Below are 19170 nucleotides of genomic sequence, written 5' to 3'. Positions count from 1 at the left end.
CTCGATATTGTCTCTTCGGAATCGGTCATCCCTGGAAAGATACTAATAAGTTCTGATTCTTCGAAACTTCTCAGGAGGACACCAAGAGATAAAGAAAAAGAGAAAAGAAGGGTTAGGCTAAAGGCTGACTAAAAAGCCGGCACGGGACCGTCGAGATAGCGGGTCGAAAGAGCGTCTTTAGTGTCCGTTATCAGGTCTGATCCGATACAGTCACCAATAACTTGGGCTACCTACCGCAGAGCCCGTAGTAAAGGTTATCCTTGTCGGAGCTACCGGTCGAGACCATTACGAACTTATTACTATGTACCTTCTCTCCGACGCTTATTGAAAGTTCGCGCTCGGCAATAGTTGTCCAATAAAAACTCCCGCTTTACGTTCGTCGTTGTAATGCCGGTGCACGAGACCGAGCACAGACCGACATGCATAACTTAATGCACTTTATCGGAAGCCTGTTTCTTCTCTCCCTCTCTCTCTTTCTCTCTCTTTTTCTCTCTCTTTCTCTTTCTTTTCATCTTCCGGACCACCTGTCGTTTCGATGACTTTCTAGCAGATTTCTTCTAATATGGTTGTTCAATAATATAATATCAATGAGCATCAGCTAATAACTTTTTTCCACGTGTCTTATAAATTGCATCTATTACATTTCAAATGATCTTAAGAAAACATTTATTTTATTATACGACAAGTCTGCAAAGTTTGTGGAACAAACGATTTTATTAGAAATTTACTACTCAATTAATTGATATATAGAGAAAAAAAAAGTAGGCAGGTTTTAAGACTATTTTTATTCATCCGAAAAAAAAATAGGTAAAATCTTCGAAGGATACTAATACTTGGAAATGCCGGTTTCATACCTTGGTTAATCGTGTATCTGCGAACTGCTAATTAGTATCTCTCGAAAATCTCAACTTCGAGCGTAACGTCGCGTCGCGTTAACATTGCCACGAATATCCTTCGTTATTTTGGTCATTCTTCGTTGGGTAACTGGCGAAAGTAGGCAATATTGTAATTAAAACATAGAGCAATCACGCGAAACGCTTCGTTTCCTTATGAGCGGTGCGCGATATATGCATTCCTACTTGACATTTCATTGCATCAAATAGCACTCGAACCACTCTAGGAATTCCACGAATGTCTAGCATCGGTCTGAACAGGTCGACACGCGTGATTTTCTACGAAGATCGCGGCGGTCTATCGTTATCGCCATTTTTTACTTTCGACCTCTTGGCTCCGATCGACGGCTTTATCGTCTTTGTCCGACGATAGTTTTGATCTTCAACCGATCAGTAAATTCATCGCTTAACCTTCCTTCAATATTTCATCGCTTTCAGTACTTTTTCTTGGTATTTAACTGGAAAAAACTTTGTTTTAATAGTAGATCGAACCTTTCCATTTACGGATTGCGGGATTTAAAATATCTTTTTATGAGATTTGCTATACTGAAAGATTCAGGTCGATCATGGAAATAAAAATCGAAATAAAAATGAAACGCGCGACACCGTAGCACGGAAATTTTTTTATCCCTCGTCTAAATGAACAAGTTATGATTCATTACGAAGAGACCGAGGTTAGATCTAAAACCGCAATCCTCTCTTTCTACTCTTCTCTCTCTCTCTCTTACTTGGACGGAGGTCGCGATTCGATAAATATTGATCAGTTGGTCGATCGCGAGGCTACTGCCAAGCGACATCGACTTGACTTTTCTCGCATAACTCGAAGACCTTTCCACAACGTTAGTCGAGCGTGCTAGACTCGATAAGTTATTTTTTTCTTTTTTTTTCGTCGCTAACAGTATCACGTTGCCCTCGTTGCAAGAACTATCGAGGACATGTCCGTTCCTTTTGAATGCAGCGAGGTCTCCTTATTACGGGAAGTTCTGAAAAGATCGTTTTCCAGATGGATGGGGAGAAGAACGAGAGGTCAGGAGGAGTTCAGACAAAGCAAGAACAAATGGCCGAGATTATGAAACGTTCATGCCGCGTTCATGTCTGGAATAAAGATGATAATCGTTGACCGATTCTTTGTAATAATATAATATATTAAAACGTTAATCGTTCAACCGGTTGAATACAATTTATTGGACACAAAAGAAATTCAATGAAACGGTCAGTTATATCGATATATTATTTAATCGTCGATACAACAACATGGTATTATAAATGTTTTGGAAATGTATTCGAAGAAATAGAATGATAAAATCTATAAAATGGCGTCGGTTGATCGAATGGAATGCGATCGAGAGAAAACAAAGCCCGCACGAAGAGTACCAGCAACGACCAACGACGACGACGACAACAACGACGACGACGACGACGACAGCAGCAGCAGCAGCAGCAGTAGCCCTTTTAGCGCGTGTCGCAAAGAATGGCGCTCCTAGACTAAAAACGGAACAGCGCCAAGGAATGCAACGTTGCAGCACACCTTGCTTGCTCTCGAACACAAGAGAACTGTTTGCGCGCGTGTGCGCACGCGATCGAGAGAAGACGACATAGTCGGCGACCGTGCGTGAGATATGGCATCGTCGTACCGATAATTGTCGCACATCCCAACAATGCCGAGACAATCTCACTCTTGTCGCGCGACTTTGCGTCCTCGAGGAATGACGTGTCACTTTTCTTCCTCGTTCGAATTACGCTCCTGATAATAATACTGTTCGATGACGGATCTTACAAAGCTGAGATATCATTTTAAAGTTCATTTAGAAAATCCTTGAGATTAGAACTCGATGTTAGCAATACTTATTTACCTATATATATATAAAAGTTGAACAAATTTGGATAAGAGGTGAGACGGTTTAAAGAAAAAATTGATCATTCTTCTTGATAGTTTTATAAGCATTACGAGGAATGCGAATGAAGATTGTATGCTGTCTCTTCTTTGTCGCGATTATTTACTCATTGTCGAGTCGATGCCGATCGTTGTTTCATTCGAAGGATGGTCCTCGAGGAATACGAAATAGCAGAGAGAAGATCGGTTTGCGCGGAAGACGCTTGTGGCTACTTCAGCGATTAATGGCGTCTGCTTGGCGATCGTAAATAACAATAAACCAGTTCAGTGGAAGCCGCGCGTATTCTATCTCGGCTTCGTCGCGTGGCTTCCGCGATTCTGAGAAGCATTCGAGGCTGTTTCACCTCGTCAACGCGTGTGACGAGCGGCGATTAATTTTCGCGGACACAAATCACGAGAGTCGATACGATCTCGAGCTGAAGGATCGGCTGAGAATCGAGAACTCTTGAAGAGAAGTAGAAGAAGGGATGTTCGAGGATAGAGTCACATTGGCGTCGCATGCCTTCCGAAAATCTCTACATCTCTATTTTACTCCAAAGTATAAAATATCATTGTAAAATAAATAATCCTATAAAATGTATTTTTCTTACTCATTCCAGGATACATTTCTATATCGTATAAAATCATGAAGAAACATAATGAGGACGAACTAATAGAACATTTTGAGGTTATCTCCAATTTAAGTTCCAACAAGGAAAAGAAACGATTGTTCGATTTTCGAAGTGCTGCGCTCATGGGGACGGAAATAGGACTAAAAAAAGAAAGGAAGGAGGATAAAAAAAGAGAAATAGAGAGGGAGAGAGAGAGGAAAAGAAGGAAAGATAGGCGCCTGGCTTTGACGAACGTAGAGTGGCGTAGCGTTCGTTCTTCGAGAAGTTACGCGTCTTGATGGAAACTGGCTCTCTCTCTCGAAGGAAAACCTTATTCAATTCAATTCTAATGTGTCGGTAGTACCGGAGGCGAATAGCATTGCATTCGAGATTGCGGCTACCTTTCCATCCGTCCGTCGATCCACCAGGAGGAGAGCCGGTACGGCGGTAAACCATTCGCCGTTGGTTTCACAATCGTCCAAATGATGAGAGTATTCTCACCACGTTTCCGCGACAACGGGTATTACGGATCTTCAAAGGAACGGTCCGACATCGGTGTACCGAGTCTGCCATCGTTAATATAAATTACACCCACCATGCCTGTTGTCTCTGGTACACACACACACGCATACACACACACATCCTAGCACATACATAGTACCTACCTATGCTTTTGTAAGCGCATGTATAGGTTGGAGCTAAACGTTTTGCTCGTCAAAGGAAGAAGGAAGACAGGAGGATAGCGGAACATCGAAGACTCTGACACGCCTCAACGTATTAGCAAGGAGAGATACCAAGGAATGTCTATAATTTTACGAGCGTCTTTAATATGCGCTTAGCTTATGCCGCCATCGCGTTTCCGAGAGCTTCGTCGTTGTCGGTAGCTTCGAACGATGGAAGCTTCCACTCGTTTGAAAGAACGTATTTAGCTTGGTATGCCTCTTTCTACGACATTTTCTACTTAACCTTTGAACCTGCTCATTCGACCGAGTCAGGTGCATTCCACCTGCCGACTTGATCGTTTACAAAAAGCTCCGATCATTTAATTGTCCGATTCATCTTTTTTCCTTCATATTACAAACGAATGTATGATGAGTAAATGAAAGAAGTGCGTGAATGTGCGTGTGCCTTTCGTCTAATTCAGCGCAATGTTAATGTAATGAGAGGTGTAACGTTATATCATATTTTATGACTGGTTAATTTGAAAATGAAAGAATAGCATGGCACAAGCAAAAAGTACAACTCGTACACGAGTTCAAATATATGCAGTTATAATGTACGGTTCTAAATTATTCATATGTTTTCTTACTGACGTATATATTACTATAGTATATAGTATCTTAATTATTTTCGCATCTTTATCATTAATTACAACGGATCGAAAGTTGGTACAATAATCAAGATTCGTAATTACCAGAGAAAGGGAATTAATGCGATTACGACTGGGTCGGCCATACTTCGTCGATTACACACTTAAATGGGAACTCGGGAAGTCGCATAGGCTAGTAAAAAGCGCGGCCCTTCACCTGTCACTTAAAACGAGTCGAGTCGAGTCGCTTTCGCGTTCCATACTTGTTCTGCACCTTGAGTAATAATAAATATTCCTTCCTTCCGAGTGCGGACAGTGGATCGTGAAATCAGAAAATTCACCTGGACGACCCGGCGATGGGACTGATCCTTGGCACCTGCGAAGCCCGACTTCTTCCAAAATCGTTTATATATTTCTTCAAGAATATCTTCTCGCGCAACCTCTTTATTTAAACAAACATAACTAAATATTATCAACAATTTATTTCAACTAATAAACGTTAAATATTAAATATTAATCGAGTACACGTTATACGGGACAACGTTTCGCGTAAATTAATCAAAGTAAATAAACGGGATTGTTTAAAAATAAAATATTCGTTGTAGAGAAGAAAGTCTTAGGTTGCTGGCATGGTTCAGTTGATCGTGAGACGAGAGGAAAGGAGACAACACTGGCAGCAGCCAATGACTCAAAGCTCCACTCGGAGACTGTCGATTCGTCACTGTCAGCTGGTGCAATGTCACGAACGCCCGAGATGGAGGCGGACGATTATGAGAGTGAAAAATGATCCGCGAAAAGCTCTGGCATTCCTTTCATTTATTCCTTCCAGAGAGGTAACGTTCTCGCGGTGGGATCTTGTCTTCTCGAATCTACGGTGCTTCGGGAAACAAAGGGTTGAGACAGCAACCTTTTTTATACGAAGCCCATCTTCGAGACGAACATTTACTTTTGTGAGATATGCAAATCAACGTATCAAGATAAAATCAAAGATCTTCTATCATTTTCTTATATATATATATATAGATATATTTTTCTATCTATAATAAATTTAATTCATCTTCGTTAGCTACTGTGTTTCACGCGCCTAAGATTGTAACGTGGAATTAGCAGTAATTGCAATTAGGATATCGAATTAAAATAATAATGAGGAGAAAACAAGCATATACCTTTTAACTCGACATAAAGTGGCAATTAACGAGCTTCTCCTGAAAGATATCATTTTTGTAGCGATCCACGTGAGTCGATAAATTGATGGAATTTACGGAACCGACGGCGCGTAACTCAAAACATGAAAACATTTAATTATCCGGTGTCATAGCTACTAATCATTCTTTTTTATTTACTTACCGATCGCAAATAGTAAGCGGGTTATTAATCAAGCATCAAACGACGAGGAGACGCGCATAAAGCGGTCACTTTCGCTTTATTAATGCGACGTTCATGTCAAACTCTTCCGATGACGCTCCTATATTACTGGCCGTTCTTCATTGTTAATTAACACCTTAATTAACACAAAGAATCGCTACGTGCCGATCGATCCAACTTAACCTTTATTTCTCTTTCTCTTTCTCTTTCTTTCTTTCCTTCTTTCATCTGAGGTCATTCGATTTATAGACGCCGAAGAGTAGTATCTTTTACGAAAGGTAAACTTCGTGTATGAAAGCTGACATCGTTCTTCTTTAACGATCGTAATTAAAGAAACGAACGATGGCTCAATTATCGTTAATGCGGTCGCTTGTATATTTATATATCTATATATATATATATATATATACCCAACTCGATCATGATACATAGAAACCCTAAGATAGCAGAATAGGAGAAAGAAGTAACCGAAAAAAAGAAAAGAAAAGAAAAGAAAAGGAAAAGATTTCTAATTAATTCGCAGTTCATTCGTTAAGATCCGGAAGTGCGACCCTATTTGTGAACTCTTGGTATAATTGTCTTAGTTCGAACTGTTTCCTTGGCTAATTGAAATTCTTATCCAAGTAGTCGTACCTTCGCGCCATCGAGAGAAAGAGACCCGAGACTAGGAGTTCGCTAATTAATCGATAATTAACCCGTCGAAAACCGCACACGTATGTATTTAACTTGTTTCATATCCGAATGGTTGTTAATTGTGAATTTGGAAATATTCGAGAAAAGCGTATAAAGATCTTTTTAATCGCGTTTTCATGTTAATGAAAAAACAAGATTATAATACGGCAAATAAAATTCCAACGTTATTACGATAACTAAATCGGGAGCAGACAACAGCTGCGGTGTCCGAGCGGTTAAGGAGATGGACTTGAAATCCATTGGGTTTTACCCGCACAGGTTCGAATCCTGTCCGCAGCGAAATTTTTTTTTTTTCCTTAAAAATCGCAAATCTTAATAAAACTATTTATCTCGTGTATAGTCTGTAATTAAATAAATTTTTTACGCGAATTGTTATTAATTATTAAGCTACTAGCAACACCGAGGCATAATTTTCTACCTGTTACTCACAAGTCATGCTGTATCTTATCTCTCCGATAAGAGTCGGCGAGTATCAAAGAGACTCTGGAAAAGTACAGGAATGGTAAACCGTGTTATAACTAAAATAAGATCGTTTTTTAAACGAGGACGATTGGAATAAAATAAAACATAGATAATATGTTCCCTGTGGAAACGTAATATTTGATATGGTCATGGGAATAAAAATATTATTTTTATTCGTTCTTTTTAAATTTATTCTCAAACAACAATGGCTTAGAACTATGAGTAGGCGATAGTAAAAAGACAATGCACTTGATAAAAGCCAACGGTGGCATCGTCGGCACCGTCAGAGATCATTTCATAAAAATTCTTTTAGCCAACGTCGTTTCTGCCCTCTCGCATTTCTTTCCTGCCGTTTCTCATTCTCTCTCTCTCTCCCTCTCTCTCTCTTGTTTTTTCTCTTGCTCCACCCACAAGTCTCTCTTTTCCGCATCCATTTCTGGCGTCTAGACGCGTAATTGATGAAACAAAGGGGGCAACAATTACGAGTCACAATTACGCCAGCCAGCTAGCAAGCTTCAGCCCCGCTCAACTCCGCTCTGCTCCTGACCCGTATACGAAAACGAACATGGCGTCGGGTGTATGCTATCTTCCACGCTCAACTCGAGAGTCGGACTTTTTGATGAAATTATTTCCACGAGGAGAAGCATAAAGCAGCCAGAAAGTAGAAGTTTGCGAGATTGGAAGGAAAAACACGATGCCGGAAGTGTTGCACGATTCGTTCTCGACTGATAATGATACCCTAACCTTACTTCTTCAGACTATTTTTCTCCTCTGACACGTTCCTAAGAAAGACGAATATTACTAATATAATCTTCCAATGAGAGAACAACCTAATATATATCCCACCGTCATGTGCGTATTCCAAGTAATTATTTGAACATCGAGAAGCAACTGTGCCGGTATGTTATTCACGCCTCCGTGACCACATAAATCTTGAATGCACTTGATACGGTATAGTACGTGTATGCTTTTAAACACTCGTAAATCCGTGTGTTTTGTTGAGTAAAAAAAAAATTTCCGCAAACATAAGGGATACTATGAAAAAAGTTTACTTCAACTACGATGAGTAAGTCCAGCGAGTCGAGAAAATCCGCGCGTAACGCGAACCCGACTTATGCGCTTTTGCATAAGTTATCAACGCGTCCGTAAGCTTTTGCATAAGCGCTGAGAGATCAAACTTACGATCGGCCATACATCTCCATCTTTTTCTGTTTTCAAACGCTCGTAAAGATGCCAAGAAGGGGCGGAAGGCCACGCCAGGTGCAGCTGCCCATTGTATCGCCGTCGACGAATGTTCAATGATGATGATCAGACAAGAATAGGAAGACGATGAACAAGGAGAAAAGGATAAAAAGAAAAGATAAAGAAGCAACGAGGCAAATCGACGTGCAAATAAGCTAAAGACCTTTAGTTTAATCGTTCTCGCGGTAACAGCATGAAAAGGATTAAGAAAGGTTTACTACTACCATTATCCTTCATGCGTAATTATCATGCCAAGAAAAACCCTGTTTTTCCGTATTGTAATAATGAAATAATTAAATCACGATAGCTTTAGTCGTGTTAACTTTTTTTTTCGTGTCCATCCTTTATTTGTCTTTCGTCACGTCGTCAAATCCTCATCGCAGTAAATTAATTCGGTCAAGAATAAATATAAAAAATTACTACGAGTCTCTCCCATCATGCACTCCAAGTTACACCTTTTTATATACACGCAAAAAAAATAAAATAATTCTATTCTCCTTTTATTGATCTGACATTAAGAATAAGTTCCTCTCACTTCTTAAATTGAAGTTGAGAGGCAAATTGAATCTTTGTTGAAGAGATGGAAGGAGGATCGTTACTCTAAGGAAGATTCTAAACGTTTTTACCGCAATCTTTGCGTTGGCAAGTTAGCCCCCCGTCAGCAGAGAGGCTTTTCATCGCCTGAATATCGAAGAATTTGTCGCTCGGCTTGCTTTCAGCCGAGCGAGAAGACATCAAAGGATTCCATCCATCCCATACCCATCTTCTTCTCTTTCTCCTTTCTTCGCTTCGTCTTCGACGCCACCCTCCAACGTAATAATCATTTATTATCCCGGACGAGTAATAACGAGTACGGCTTGATATTATGAAGTTGCGGAAATTAGGGCTTTGTTTAAAAATTAGCTCAACGCAGCCCCCTACTCTACTCTTTCCTTCTCATAAACTTTGCCTTACCGACTATTCAAACTTTCAAGGAGTTTACGTAAAAAACTTCAAGCCGTTAATGTACCCTAATCATATTCCAGAAGACCCGCAACATTTTATATTTTCATACAACATCAAGATATTTTTAAGATTCTTAAGACTATTATCCCAAATCCGAATCGCGATATGATAAATAAATCTGTTTACCCTAACCCCCAATTGATAAATGAAATCACTATCCATCTACGAAATTAATTTTCATAAAAAGAAACAAAACAAAAGGTTCTCGAAGGAGAATAGGCTCGGTGGTCAGGCATAAAATCAGAGAAAGTATAATTCGTGAAGGAATCGTTCGGGCCCGGACACATTCCTCGTGGACATTTGGAAGACGGGAGAAGGTTTAATCGTCGGTGGGGCAAAGCAAAGCCTCGTGCCAAGTCGCCCCTTTCGATGCAAAGAGAAACTCGCGTTTGCAAAACTCGTCAATGAAATAACTGTGCGCTCTGACTGCGAGACGCGCGAAATTGATGGAACTATGCACGATCCGCGAATTCTTCGAGAGTTTGGACGGCACGGACCGGTCGCCTTCGAAGTTAAGAGTAAGAGAGAGAGAGAAGAAGGAAAACGAGATATGAAGACAGAAAGAGAGAGAGAGAGAGAGGAGAGGAGAGGAGAGGAGAGCAGTATCCGTCGTACGATTCACGCTCCTTGAAAGCGAGAACGAGAGCGAGCGACGAGTCGCGACGAGGGAATCGGTCTTATTAATGAGGAGACATTCTCAACGGGTTTCGGATCTTTGCTTGCCACGAGATATGCGATCCACGCTGCGTGTACGCGAAAACCACGAAGAATTCGCCGATATGCGAGAAAGAGAGAGAGGAGAGCGTATCAACGCCGAGAGTGCCGCTCGTGCGACTCAATGAAAAACAGATGGCGAGCCAGCAGCAATAAAAGGGAGAGAGAGAGAGAGATGGAGATAGTAAAGGAGAGACGCCTTGCACTTTTTCACGGCTCTCCTTTGATCATCGCGAACGTGTCCCCAAGACTTTCCTGTCGATCATCAGTTTCTCCTTTTTTTTTTTTCATGTTTCCTCATCAATGATCTGAAATTGTGACTTTAACCCCAAGTCAGGACCCATATCTTTATGATTAAAGTCTAATGTTCATAAATTTGTATTATCTGATAAATGTATGTCATAATAATTTCTCAGGTATTATTATTATTATTCTAATATCATAGATGTACGATGTACTAACTTGTAATGGATTTATGGATTAGAGTAAAGTGTTCTCTATATTAGTTCACTTTGTGCCGAGATTAGATCGAATTAAGTCTAGGTGCTAGGTTGCTTAGATTAGTAGTAGGGTGGATACCAAGACGTCGAATCTTCTTGATTTGAGAGTTGTTTCCCTTTGACTCCTACCTAATTTCTCACAGCACTTCCGTGAACACGATACGTGGTATTCATTAAGGGTACCTTCGGTTCGAATCTGAAGATCGTGAGTTAATCATCATCCCTTGGGAGATCGAAGTTCGCGAGAGTTTTATCGGTTAACGACGTTGTAGAAATTCCACAGACAGCTGCGGTTAGTAGAAACATTTACGATTTGTGCAACTGATCGATAGTGATCGGCACGATCGCAATGTCCTTTGGGAAAAATTGACCGCTAGCTATGTTAGACTTGTTACGCTTCGATGAATCGTTGATTTTTTTTGTTTCTACGAGCAAGAGACACTTGCTCGATCTACCGAACAAGATGGAAAAACTTTTTTTCGGGATAGAGCGCGTAACGTTAAGCTGACATACCTTATTCGAAAGTCTCACGAAAAAGCGAGAAGAAAAGACAAAGGGTTGTTGTAGTTCGTCCTGCTTTCGAGAAGACCTGCTGTGCGAAAGATGGTAGGATAAGAGGATATAAATGGATCCCGCTAAAGTCTCAGGGCAAATATAGACCAGCGTGTTAGCAAAAGGTACTGGGGCCTTAAATGGGACCGAATGGCACCGGTATGGAAATGCGATCGGCTTTTAAACGTCGAACCGTGGTCAGCTATGTTAATTCCATACGTGTTACTCGAGGTGTAACTTCTGTTTATCTCCAAATCTACCCAATGTACCTTAACGAACATTTAGGACCACCTACGTTTTACCGATCTTCCAACTAACTAAATTAATGTTTTTTTTTTACTTGTCACGCTTTTCAATAAGAGGTATCTATGCTCGCGTGTACTATACTGATTAAAATCTTTAATATTTGATTATTTCGACGAGTTCACTCTCTGTTTTCTGATGTTTCTCCCTTGGCTCGTGATACTGGTATACGAAAAGAGATATCATTTTGCAGTCAATGAATCATTCCGACAGTACGTGGACCACGATTTCTGGTATTCAAAGGAGGCGTTAAGTGATTAAACGCGTGCTTGTCATCGGTGACATTAACATATTATGCGACCAGTAGCCGAGGGTTAATGACTTGTATCTTGACTGTTCTCGCCGCGAAAAAAATCTTATGCCAATGTACGTAGATTCATGCGACTGTTTCTTTAACACTGTTCTTCCTAACGTATAGCTAAAAAAAAATTATACGCGCGCGCGCGCGACAAATATTTTTAAATAAAACAATTATCAACGTTTATTTTTCGTTTGATTTTTGATACCAATATAGGAAAGATTTTTCTTTTTTTAATTGATTAATTTATCATAAAATTCATAAAATTATAAAATAAATAAAATGAAAATAGTCATTAGTTTAATGGTAACAAATTATTCTCTTCGGTATTAGGAATTCTATATGCCGTGCTAGTTTTTGCCGCGCGTCTAACTTTCGAACCGAACCGGACGTGTGACTTTCCGTGTGCTACGAACTAAGTCAGAAGTCATTACTTAAACGCGTTACATTGCTCTCCAAGTACGATCGAATCGTCGGAAGATAGTATGTTTCTCTGAAGAAACCGGGTAGAGACTCATCGTTTTCGCGATTCAAGCTCGTAAATTCTTGCCGAGTGACTCGAGAGCAGTAGTTACCGGCACCGTTCGTTATCCGCCGATATTTCGGCTTGAAAGTTAATTAACGAAGTCTCTCTCTCTCTATCTCTATCTCTCTCTCTGTCTTTCCTTCTACTAAGTTATTTCATCTTTTTAATGAAAAGTTAGTAACTTCTTAGCCGAGCAAGGTGACTTCGTTATTTCTGTTTGGTATGAATTACGATAACGATATCGTAAGAGACACTTCGAATAAAATGAAGTATTATTTAAAGGTACGAACCAATTGATAGCAAAATAAGGAATCAAACGTTAATACCGACTTGTAACTACTCTCTCTAGCAAGGTACTTAAGTGTATTTGCGATGAACGACTGGTAGATACGTGACATTTGGCATGCTAAAGCGAGAAATCTAAGAAAAAGAAGTTGGTAGTAGTGTCCGGCAACAGTAGCTTAGCCGTTCGCAAAAGCAAACCACTCTCGTTATGGCTTGGCATCATAGTAAAGAGAGTCGAAGACCTCTCTTCGTCGTCATAAAATACGGCTTTACTATCGTAAAGTACTCAGCACGTAGTTACACCGGCTTACAAATGACTCTCTTAATGTTCACTGCACGGTGTATATATTTTACAAGGACTCTTCACTCTCCGCCATAACTTATACTTTCTGCTAGGAGCTTCCGTAGGCGTGCAAGAAAAAGAAGGATAGCAGTGGATCCGTTTTCCATCTTAACTCGATGTCTATTCCGTTACCGCGATGATCTTTCTTCGTGGATCGGTACAAACTTCCAAGACGAGGAAGTGTAGCATCCTTTCGAAACGACATTAGAAAACCCATCTCGTTAATTTGTAACAATATTACGGATAATTATTTAAACTCGTTACAATTTTAAATTCTATACAACGTGTTATTTCAATATGAAATCATTTAAAAATCATCGATTAATTATTATGTAACAGATAATTCGTTAGACGAGCGAAAATAAATATCTATTTATTATAAATATTGATTGATTTCAATCGACGAGTATCTTTGATCACAATTGCGATTAATATTATAATATCCGTTTTATAATTAAGATCAAATGCCTATCTCCTTTTTCTATTTAAAGAGCAACCGCAATAATAATTGTTTTACTTTGAGATCGACTATATACATTTCTTCATATCTTACTTGAAACAAGCAAAAAACGATTTCCAGAAGTCCGATTCTTGGTAGTAAGCCTGGCTTTTACGTCTTTTCAGATTCTTGTTGATTCACGGATGAAGATAATTCGATTCTACGTTGAAATCCGGGAACGAGCGGAGAATCAGTCAACCGGGCCACTGACTTTCTCGCATATAAATATAGAGACGTCTTCTTCTTCGTCGTCTTCGTCTTCTTCGTCGTCTTCGTCGTCTTCTTCGTCGTCGTCAAGAGGCTACTTCTCTTAGTCGACTAAAGAATCCGCGATGCATTGTGCTTTCAAACGGAAACTAAAACCACGTGATACCAAAGTACTTTTTGTTTCCCCCGCCGTCATTAGCGGTATCTTTCTACTACTTCTTACCACCTAAAAAGCTTTTCAACTCAACACCCTTTTCTTTGTTACGATAAGAAATACTCTGTTTGTGGGACTTAACGCAATGGTGAGCTGGCTGGCTAACGATTACGCTAATGTGGATGACTACTGAACGATACAATGAAAATGGTGGGTTTAGACTACTTGAAACAACAGACTAGCTTCAACGAAGCTTATTGCCAAAAAAAAAGAAAAAAAAAAGAAAGAAAACAGTAGAAAAGGAAAAAGAAAAAAGACGCGACAGACGTGTATTTTCGCATTATCTCGAATTCGTAGGGTAGGGGGGGGGTTATATACCTATGTTTCTTTGCTGGCTTTCGTTCTTCACGACATTCTCCTGACAAAAAGCGTACATTGTATAGCCAAGGAGGTATGCTAGTTCAAGACAGAATAATATCCGTCCCTTTAAATACCACCGCAACATTCCTCCCGATGTTGTTGCTTCGATGCCGTTAATTACCGTCGCCGATACCCGTGCACTTTAATTTCAATCAATTAGTTCCGAATAAATCAATTAGAGAAGGTCGGATAATTGCAAACCGAGCGGATGGCAAAAGACAACCGCGATCCAGGATTTCCTTGTTTTGCTCGTTCTAATGTAAGAGTTATTACAATCGATTCTAGTCTTGCGATGATGGATTTTTCATTTTTCTTCGAACAATTGCATTACGTAGAAGAATCCTTAATCATCATCGTTAATGAGTTTTACGAATCTTTGAAATCAATTTCTGATTTACACGAGTTGACCTCCTAGTTGAGAAAAATTACGTGTCACGTAGAAAAATGATCATCGACGACTAATCGTTGCGTTAATAGACGTTTATCGATTAGGTTTATATATCTAAGAATTTTATAAATATCAAAAGAAACTATTAATCGAATCACGATAGTTCGTATAAGTCTAACTCTTCTTCATTTACCCTCATAAAGGCCGAAACGCTATTGGCTAGGAGCCAGACCGGTAGCCCTGAAGGTTTATTATAGTTTTGTTATGACAGAAAAGCGTTTCGGTAAATTAATGTCGAAACAAATGTATCTGGTTTTAACGGGGGCCGGCGGTTGTACTTCTAATTGAATTGGTAAACATCATAAGTTAACCGGTAAGTAGTCACGTCAACGTAAATCACTTTTGGAAGATGAGCTGTCAACGTTAGCGACGACGAGAAAGAAGATAAGAGGGACACACGCTTGCGGGTCTTTGCACTCGGAGAATACAATATCATTGATGCAACAACGAAAAAAGAGAAAAAAAAAGAAAAAACAAATTTTAATGGAACATCTTAAAACAAGGAAGAATCCAATTTTTTGTCGAAAACCACCATCGTTGCCAATATCGAGAAATGTATATATTTCGGTTAAAACAATCTTAAATATCAATAAAATATATTAGAGTATTAAAAATATCTGAAATGATTGTTAATTTATTTCTAAAAATGTATATTTTAGTCTAAAAGTACGGAGTATAAATTTTATTTACCATCCTGCTCGAAATCCACCGTTAGACTGAAACGTTGTCTTCTATACGAGTTCTTTTATTCAATGTTATTTATATTACTTTCCGAAGGTCTTATATATGTATGATGAAAATAGTATTCGAAAATTTGTATAAACAACAATATAAGAACTTTCATAGGAGACAATAAACAAGTCTAACGGTAGATTTCCATATGAATGATACATCGAACTTATACTCCGTGATTATCGATTACAATATACGTTTCTTTCGATTAATTAACAATCATTTGAGCTATATCGAATACTATCAAAGTATTTTACATCAACACTTATCTTACGCATTTCGCAATAACTATAGATTGACGTATTTTATAATACACACACACACACACATGAATATCACACTAAACTAAAAATTTCTGTAATCTTGTTCAACTGTTAATCGATTATGGGTTTTATCATACTCTCTCTTTCTCTTTTCATATGATTTCATAAAATGTTATCGTTACAAATCGATTGCAAGTTGAGCTTACAGTCGTTAGTAAAAAAAAAATGTATAACAAAACAAGCACCGGAAAACAGTCATTGTTTCCTATAAATTAAACCGAAACTCGGTGCAATGTGTTTTGGAGACCACGGCAACACTCGTTGCGCTGACATTTTTATTAGACGAAAGAGTTAAGACGCGGTTAAGATACATGTTGATAATAGATTATCCCGCCGCTTTTAGGTTCGTAAGGAAGAATAATATCTTGGAAACGTTGACGCCTTTCCTCATTCTTGCCACCGGCGAAGAAAATCTTATTTTCGAACGAATCGACTGAAGGGAAGTAAATATCCATAAAAAAAAAAAAAAAAAAAAAAAACAAAAAGAAAAAAAAAAGAATATAATTACATCCCGTATATAAATCTTATGGGAAATGAACGAACAAACGTTAATGTTTTATAGAAATTATTAGAAATAGGATAGGTACTGTAGTATATGGTTTCAAAGATATTACGAATTCTCAAGTAGACCGACTATACCACGCGACTATAATTTTCACGAGAGCGACTAGGTACACGTACGGATTACCCTTTGAATAAAATTTCTCCTTTTTCTCCTTCTCCTTCTCCTTCTTCTTCTTCTTCTTCCTTAGGCATGTAACGAGAGGAGAACGTTCGATGCACGTGCGCGCAGGGTGCATCATGACTACTAACGAAAAATAAAGAAACAAAACAAGGAATAAAGTAAAAGAGTGAACGAGAGTTCGAGGAGGAAAGGAAGGGAGGGGACTCCGATAGAAATATATTTTTGCCAAGCCAAATGGGTTTCTTCGGAAAGTCCGGGAGAACACGAGGGCGGCAGCTGGCCGGCGATGCGACAAATCATACCTGCTGGACAGCGTACACGTTGCATCGCCGGCGACTACGAAGCAGTGAGCACTCGTATGCAACGAGACGATGAGCACATGTGAGGAGATACTATGTAGATAGAAAGAGAGAGAGAGAGAGAGAAAGAGAGCAAGAAACGATACGTTGGAAACAAATTTCACTAGGGCTACCAACAACTACGAGGGATGTTCTAACGATTAGATGGAATTAGAAAATTATAGTTAATTAGAATAGATACCAATAATCGAATCTCCTCTTACGTTACCCACCCCAAACGCGAACATAAGCTTACGATAAGACTAAGATTACGATGAGATAAAAGTAGAAAGAAAGAAAGAGAGAGAGAGAGAAAGTAAAAAGGTTCAAACAGTTGGTATTTCAGTAATGGTGCCTTATCTTCGACTACCGCGCAAGTCTCTAAGTACGAATCGGGATTCGCTGATTCTCCGGCGTTTATTAATTCGCTATTAAACATCTCCTCTCCGAGAGCACCGTATATTCTTATCGATAGAAGAGGGATGAGGAATTAGAGCCGTTCATTCTTGTTTCTACTCGCGCTAATCGGGCCCCTGGAAAACGTCGCGCGTGATCAAGGAAAGCAACGCGATCGTAAATAACGGCTGGCCACGCAGAGTGCATCAAGCTGCGATTAACTGGTTTTTCTTCCCCCTTTCCTTTCTTCCCCCCTTTCCTTCTCCGATCTCTATACAACCGCCACCACTCTCTTACCGACGACCACCACTCTCTTTCTTTCTGGAATAAGCCGCGCACCGGGTCTTGATCTATGGAGTGCACCCTTCGATACCGACTTTTATCGTTTCGAGATGCACTTCGCTCGCTTATTAAGCGTCCTCGGAGTTGTACCTCGTGCCGGGGAAAAGAAATCCATGTAACTTGAGAAAGAAAAAACCAGTATCCACTTACAATACAATCGTTTTTAAAGTAAAGATACTTAAACCTATCCTCTATCACTCTTTGACACAGACCAAATTGTTACTCATCGTTTTAAACATTTCTTATCGAATTGAAAAATATTTTAACTATATATATATAGGGAAAGAGAGGAAGAATTAATGCACCCTCGTTGCCCGTTCAAATTGATAAATTTTAATGTTCGTCTTTACGAGCTCCTTACGAGCTTCTTACGACTCCGACCCATTCTGAATTCTTGATTTTGTTTTTTTTTCTTTTTTTTTCCTTCTTATTCTCGTAATTTGCAATACCGAGACCGACGATGGTTGACACGTGTTGAACGTAGTACTATTTGGACTGGTCAGAAGGAACTCTTGCCAAGGTAGAAACTGGTCCGGTCGGACAGCTGACGTATCAAAGAGATACCGACACGCTGGTGTCGTTCCTCTGTACGGCCACGGAGATCACCATGTGAGATACCTGACGAATAATTTCTAATTAATTGTCCCCTCTCCCCTCTCCCTCCCACCCCCTCTCTCTCTCTCTCTCTGTAGAAGACACGATCCCTGAGCAAAACCATGAGCGGGTTCAATGCAATGCACGTTTTTCCGTTTTACCGAAGCATGATGACTTTCTTTTGTCAACATCCATCAACATTGGTTTCGATCACCACCATCATCATCATCATCAGTCTTTTCAATCTCGTAAAAAAGAATTTTCATTATTTATATATAGAAAATGATAAGAAATCTAATGCTAATATCGAAATTATTTGTAATACGTGCTTTTAATTATACAAAGAGACAGATAAACAGAACTGATAGGAAAATCAAAACCGTGTGCAAGGTGTCGTCGTATAAGACTCGAGATAACCCGTTGATATAATACGCTTGGTAAATCTTGATGTGTACGCGGTTGCGTGTGGATTGATACGAGTGCCATAGAAAAGTGGATCGCGTGTGAATTTATGGAGAATGCGCGAGAGGATGTTGTAGTCGTTCTCTTCGAGACTCAACTCAGCTCGTTTATCGGCTGTGAGAAGAGGAATTCCTTTGGAATTCCTAAGAAGAATCGGCCGTTTTGTTGTGCTATTTGTAATCGAATAAAGTTGATACGAAGGTAGGTAGGTGTATCAGGGAAAAATGATCGTTTTTAAAAAAGATGCGAGGGAGTCAGATAAGTTGTGTTCTTTATTAATACGTCATAGAAGGTAAATCTTTTTTTAAGCGCAACTCGATCGAATAATTCCCAACGCGAGATTCTTACGAAATGGAATTGACGCACGTAATCGTTCGAGAAATAATTATCGCGAAGGCCGATCGATCTAACGAACGAACGAACGAACGATTGATCAACGCGTGATTCACGATAGGAATGATCCTCTCTTAAAGAAATGAATCTATCTCTTAGTCGGTGAAGTAAGATTTCCTCGAGGGATCGATCCAGAAACAATGGCGAGAAGTGGCCTCGCACAATTCTACGAGCATCGTTCCGGAAATGAAGTTAGATCGAAT

The 19170-nt window shown here is 39.5% G+C and overlaps 1 protein-coding gene and 1 non-coding gene across 2 annotated transcripts in view; one reads left to right on the top strand and one right to left on the bottom strand.

Moving 5' to 3' along the window:
- The window catches only part of LOC122525768 (protein vestigial), a 56442-nt gene that overhangs the window by 21669 nt on the left and 15603 nt on the right, over positions 1 to 19170 (bottom strand). The gene's annotated exons all lie outside the window — the stretch shown is intronic.
- Positions 6942 to 7023, top strand: Trnas-uga. The gene has a single exon. It is a non-coding gene; the product is annotated as a tRNA-Ser (tRNA).

This window comes from Polistes fuscatus, unplaced genomic scaffold (assembly GCF_010416935.1).
Source record: "Polistes fuscatus isolate 324 unplaced genomic scaffold, CU_Pfus_HIC Scaffold10, whole genome shotgun sequence".
NCBI lineage: Eukaryota > Metazoa > Arthropoda > Insecta > Hymenoptera > Vespidae > Polistes > Polistes fuscatus.
The sequence above is the reverse complement of the archived record's forward strand: the minus strand, read 5'-3'. Positions and strand labels throughout refer to the sequence as shown.